This window comes from Arachis hypogaea, chromosome 11, assembly GCF_003086295.3.
Source record: "Arachis hypogaea cultivar Tifrunner chromosome 11, arahy.Tifrunner.gnm2.J5K5, whole genome shotgun sequence".
NCBI lineage: Eukaryota > Viridiplantae > Streptophyta > Magnoliopsida > Fabales > Fabaceae > Arachis > Arachis hypogaea.
This window is the reverse complement of record NC_092046.1, coordinates 117872677-117879381: the sequence shown is the minus strand read 5'-3', so window position 1 is coordinate 117879381 and position 6705 is coordinate 117872677. Positions and strand designations below refer to the sequence as shown.

Here is a 6705-nt window from a genome sequence, read left to right as displayed (position 1 = left end):
ATTCTCACTGGGGCATCCAAACAACTTCCTAGACCCATACAATTTAGTATTCTTCCAACCATGATAATTTAGCCGTGAGCTTCCTACCACAATGAACCTAGGATTGTGTTGCCAACCACTAACCATCTCCCTCTTACTCTTATAGCCACAAAGAGCTCTAAGTTGCCCATCCGTCTCAAGCAAAGCATATTCAAGTGGCTAATTAAGCTTAGAGATGAAAGATTTACCCACTTGAATGAAAGAATGGCCGGTGATGGCTTTGGGGGAAAGGTCTCCAACAACTTTGGCAAGGTGATTTCAAGCTCCATTCCTTTGAGCTCTTCCTTGACAACTTTCACCTCCTTACAAGCTTCTTCAATATCAACCTCTTCCTCTTGGTAGCTTTCTTCTAATTCGATCTCTTCTTCATTGTTCACCAAGGGCATGGGAGGTTGTGCTTCTTCTTCTTTAGTCTCCATGTCAAGTCCAATGGGAGAGGATTCAAATGTAGATAAGAATTCATCAATGATTGAATCCATCTCTTAATCATCCCCTTCAAAGTCTTCACCCATGATATGCCTTGGAGGTTGTACACCCTCCTCAACATCAAATTCAAACTCCTTAGAAGGGGGTTCTATGACTGGACTTTTCCATAGACGTTCCGCATCTCCTAAGTTATCGACCACTTCTTCCTCTTTAACGATTATGGCTTCCTCCAATTGTTCCAATACAAAGTCATGATACTCACTGTCCACCGGAGTTTCTAGTGTCTCCTTCATGTTACGTTCTTCATTAGATTCTCCACATGAAGCCATGGGGGTTCCTTGAGTGTCCGAACGTCGGGAAGGTAATTGATTTATCGCTTGCTCCAGTTGATGAAGGGTTGCATGAAATTGATCTAATGTTTCCTTGAGGCGAGCCTGTGATTCTTGGGTCGATGGATATGGACATGGTGCATATGGAAGTGGTGGTTCTTGAGGGTAATTGGATTGGAATTGGGGTGGATAAGGTTTAGGATCATATGGAGGTGAATGGTTGTGGGTGGCTTGTGAGTATGGTGGTTCAAAGCTATGTTGAGGAGGTGGTTCACAGGCATATGATGGGGCTTGTTGGTAACTACAAGGTGGTCCACCATATCTATCATCTTGGTATGCACCTCGGAATGGCTCTTGACCATAGTAATTTGGTGGAGGTTGGTTGTCACGAAAAGGTCCACCATAACTATTGTCTTGGTATGCATCATAGAATGGTTGTTGGTTATAGTGCATTGGAGGGGGTTGTTGCCAAGAGGGTTGATCAAATCCTTGTGGCTCCTCCCATCTTTGATTCTTCCAACCTTGATGCCTATTTTCATTATAGTTTCCATTCCTTACAACAACATTGGAACCAAACTTGAAACCAGAGGGGTGAGAATTTATAGTAGCAATTAAAGACAAAAATTAATAAAAATTAATGAAAATAAACTCCTAAAACTAGAAACACTAAAAAAAGAAATGAAAAAGCAAATATTTACAATAACCAATAATAAGGCACACGTTTGCAATTCCCCGACAACGGTGCCATTTTGACGATCGGATTTCTGCCGGTAAAGAATTTTATGAAAATAATCACGTTGCAAGTATAGTTTCTAAACAAACAAAGAATCCTTTCGTACAAAAGTTTGGTTGTCACAAGTAACAAAACCCAATAAAATTTATAACCGAAGTATTTAAACCTCGGGTCGTCTCTCAAAGAATTACAGGGAAGTATGATTTATTATTGGTTATGGAAAAAGGTATATTTTTGGGTTTTTGAATAGTGAACAGGAAAATAAATTAGCAATAAAGTAAATTAATAACTAGAAAAACTCTTGGCAAGGTTTGAGAACTGGAAATCCCGTCCTAGTTATCCTTATGAGGTGTGATGAGAATTGTTTATTGCTCCCACTTAGTTAACCCTTACTAAATAAAGAAAAGTCAAGTGAACTAATCAATTTGATTCCTCAAGTCCTAGTCAACTCCTGTGGAAAGACTAGCTTTAGAGGGATCTAAATAAATCAGCAATTTCCAATTTTCAATCAACTGCTGAGTTTGACAACTCAAGTGTCACCAATTACTCAACCAGAGCAAAGGGGGAAAAATCTAAATTATTTATATCATAAATAGAGGAAAGCAATCATAAATCTGAAATACCACAAATTGCATTAAATAGAATATTCAAATCTAACATGAAGAGTTCATAAGCCAATTTGGCAACATAAGTAATTAGCAAGTGAAATAGAGCAACTAAAGTAATAGAGTAAATAAAAGTAGAAGAAAAAATAAAGTAAAGGAACATTGAACCTGGAATGAAGAAATAACCATAAACTAAGAGAAATCCTAATCCTAAAATCTAAGAGAGAGGAGAGAGCCTCTCTCTCTAGAAAACTACATCTAAAACCTAAAATTGTGAATATGAATGTTGTATGTATGAATGGATCAATTCCCCCACTTTATAGCCTCTAATCTGTGTTTTCTGGGCTAAAAACTGGGTCAAAAATAGCCCAAAAATCGCCCCCAGTGATTTCTGATATGTCCAACACGCAGCAAAGTCACGCGTGAGCGTCGTCCACGCGTTCGCGCGGATTGAGTTTTTGCCAGGTCACGCGAGCGCGTGATTCACGCGTGCGTGTCGTCTATCTTCGGGGAAGCTATATTAAATTATATATCGTTGCGAAGCCCCAGATGTTAGTTTTCCAACGCAACTAGAACCATCTCATTTGGATCTTTGTGGCTCAAGTTATGGTCGATTTAGTACCAAGAGGTCAGGCTGGACAGCTTTAGCAGTTCCTTCAGTTTCTTGTATTCCTTCCACTTTTGCATGCTTCCTTTCCATCCTCTAAGCTATTCCTGCCCTATAATCCCAAAAATCACTTAACGCACATATCAAGGCATCGAATGGTAATAAGAGAGGATTAAAAATAGTGAATTAAAGTCCAAAGAAGCATGTTTTCAATCATAGCACAAAAATCAGGAAGGAAAACATAAAGCCATGCAATTTATGTGAATAAGTGGGTGAAGAATTGATAAAAACTATTCAATTGAGCATAAGATAAATCATAAAATAGTGGTTTATCAACCTCCCCACACTTAAACATTAGCATGTCATCATGCTAAGCTCAAGAGAGGCTATAAAGGAGTGAAGAGGAATGGTAGAATGCATGAAATGCAACCTATCTATATGAATGCAACTACATGCTAAGATGTTTCTACCTACTTGGTTAAAAGTAAATAAATCTTTCAAGAACAAATATGAACTGGATTTCACTAATTCAAATCATAAAAATGAAGTACAAATAGACTTGTAAGAAGAAGATAGCTCATGAAAGCCGGGAACAAAGAATCGAGCATCGAACCCTCACTGGAAGTGTATGCACTCTAATCGCTCAGGTGTTTAAGGTTCGATCTCTCAATTCTCTACTAATATTTCTTTCTAAGGCTTGCTCTTCATCTAACAATCAACAGAAATTTAATGCACAAATACACAAATTAAGAGGTCTTTTAAGGGTTGTAATGGGGTTAGGGTCAAGGTAGGATTGTATTTGGTTAAGTGGACTAAAATCTGAATCCTTAATTAACCAAAACTTCTCACCTAACTTAGGACAATCCATGTAATCATAATATAAAGCCTAACTACCCATTAATTATGTTTTCCACATATTCATGCATCCGAATTTGAGTACAACTTATACGCAATGCTTTCACCATTTACTTTGGGACATTTTGTCCCCTTTTTATTGTTTGCTCTTTTTCTTTTCTTTTTCTCCTTTATTATTTTTTTCTTTTTCTCTTTTATATATATATATATATATATATATATATATATATATATATATATATATATCCTTTTGTTTTTCTCAATGCATATGATTAAATTATTGAATGCATGAGCATGTCCAAAACATTTCTTTCACATTTTCATAAAGATATATAACACCCAATTCTTAAACCAAATGTTTCCAAACCCAACTTCCCCACGCTTAAATCATGAACACTCTCACTAGTCTAAGCTAACCAAGGATTTAAATTAAGGACATTATTGTTTTCCGCTTAGAGTTAGTGATGAGCTAAAGTAAAGAATAAAGGCGTAAAATAGGCTCAAAATTGGTTTGCAAAGGATAATGAAAGGGTAAGGCCATATGGGTATGTAAGCTCAGTGAAACAAGGCCTCAATCATATAAGTGCATGCATACATCAAACCATGGAAATATAGAATTAAACAAGACAAAGATCACAATTTTAGAGAGAACAATACACACCAAAAATAAAATATTGGTTGGTAAAATACAACCAATTTAAATATGCTCAAAATCTTACTGGTTTTGTGTGTTCGAGCTCTAAACCATGTTCCAGTATAATATTTCTTCAAACAAGTTTATAAAAATTTTAATTCAAATTAGTGAAATGCTATAAAAAGTTTCTTGAAAAAGAAATTCGTTACTTCAACCAAGCAGTGGTAGAATATGCACAAAATCAAAAAAATATGTAATCAAATATGCAAATGCAACAATGAACAAACAAAGAAAATAAAATATTGGTGTTGAGAAGAAAATATTTACAATAGCCAATAATAAGGCACACGTTTGCAATTTCCCGGCAACGGCGCCATTTTGACGATCGGATTCCTTGAAGGTAAAGAATTTTCACAAATAAATTCCCGTTGTAAGTATAGTTTCTAAACCAACAAAGATTCCTTTCGTACAAAAGTTTTGGTTGTCACTTAAGCAAACCCAATAAAATTTATAACCGAAGTATTTAAACCTCGGGTCGTCTTCTTAAGGAATTGCAGGGAAGTATGATTTATTATTGGTTACGGAAAAAGATATCGTTTGGGTTTTTGAAATAGGGAACAAGTAATTTAAATGGCAAGAAAGAAATAAATTAATAATTAGAAAATAAGGTATGAGAACTGAAAATCCCATCCTAGTTATCCTTATCAGGTGTGATGAGAATTGTTTATTGCTCCCACTTAGTTAATCCTTACTAAATAAAGGAAAGTCAAGTGGACTAATTAACTTGATTCCTCAAGTCCTAGTCAACTTCCATAGAAAGACTAGCTTTAGAGGGATCCAAATCAATCAGCAATTCCTAATTTTCAATTAACCGCTGAGTTTGACAACTCAAGTGTCACCAATTACTCAACCAAAGCCAAAAGGGAGAAAAATCTAAATTATTTATATCATAAATGGAAGAAAGCAATCATAAATCTGAAATACCTCAAATTGTATTAAATAAAATATTCAAATCTAACATGAAGAGTTCATAAGCCAATTTGGCTAAGTAGTTACCAAGAGAAATAGATAAACCAAAGTACTAGAATAAATGAAAGTAGATAAGAGAAACTAAATTAAAAGAACATTGAACCTGGAACTTGAGAAGAAGTAATCCTAAAACTAAGAGAAATCCTAATCCTAAAACCTAAGAGAAAGGAGAGAGCCTCTCTCTCTCTCTCTCTAAAACTACATCTAAAACCTAAAATTGTAAATATGAAAGTTGTGTTTATGAATGAATGCATTCCCCCACTTTATAGCCTCTAATCTGTGTTTTCTGGGCCAAAAACTGGGTCAAAAATAGCCCAGAAATCGCCCCCAGCGGTTTCTGATACGTCCAGCACGTGGCAAAGTCATGCGTACGCGTCGTCCACGCATACGCGTGGATTGAGTTTTCTCCAGGTCACGTGTGCGCGTTATCCACGCATTCGCCTCCCTTATCTTCGGGGCAGCTATGGCAAATTATATATCGTTGCGAAGCCCCGGATGTTATCTTTTCAACACAACTAGAACCGTTTCATTTGGACCTCTATAGCTCAAGTTATGGTCATTTTAGTACCAAGCGGTCAGGCTGGACAGCTTTAGTAGCTCCTTCAGTTTCTTGTATTCCTTCCACTTTTGCATGCTTTCTTTCTATCCTCTAAGCCATTCCTGCCCTATAATCCCTGAAATCACTTAACGCACATATCAAGGCATCGAATGGTATAAAGGGAGAATTAATATTTGGTAATTTAAAGGCTTGGGAAGCAAGTTTCCAATTATAGAACAAGATTAGGAAGGAAAATGTAAAAACCATGCAATTTATATGAATAAGTGAGTAAAGAGTTGATAAAAACCACTCAATTGAGCACAAGATAAACCATAAAATAGTAGTTTATCAATCATTATTGGGATTTCTAGGAGCACTCCCCATATAATTGACCTGTTCAGAAGAAGATTGAGCATAATTATAATTTTTATTTTGCATAAAATTACCTGTCATGTCATAAGGGACCTCTTGATATGAATTTTGGGTGTTGACAACTGAAACTTGCATTCCGCTCAATTTTTGAGTAAGTAAATTTATTTGCTGAGACATAAGCTTGTTTTGATCAAGAAGAGCATTAACAGCTTCCACTTCCAAAACGCCTTTCTTCTAAGCGGTTTCAGAGTGCAAGGGATTCCTGTTGGAGGAATATAAGTATTGGTTGTTAGCAACCAACTCAATAAGCTCAATAGTCTCCTCTGGTGTCTTCTTCATGTGCAAAGAACCACCTACAGAATTATCCAAGCGCATCTTGGACATTTCACATAAGCCCTCATAAAAGATATCCAGTTGAGTCCATCTAGAGAACATGTCTGGAGGGCATTGCCTAGTCAATAGCTTGAATCTCTCCCAAGCTTCATAAATGGTCTCACCATATTTCTGTCTGAAAGTCTGAACCTCCACCCTTAACTTT

General features: G+C 36.3%; 1 non-coding gene across 1 annotated transcript; it reads left to right on the top strand.

Moving 5' to 3' along the window:
• Positions 1–6595: 6595 nt before the first annotated feature.
• LOC112724276 (small nucleolar RNA R71) lies at positions 6596–6705 on the top strand. Its single transcript, XR_003163447.1, has one exon. It is a non-coding gene; the product is annotated as a small nucleolar RNA R71 (small nucleolar RNA).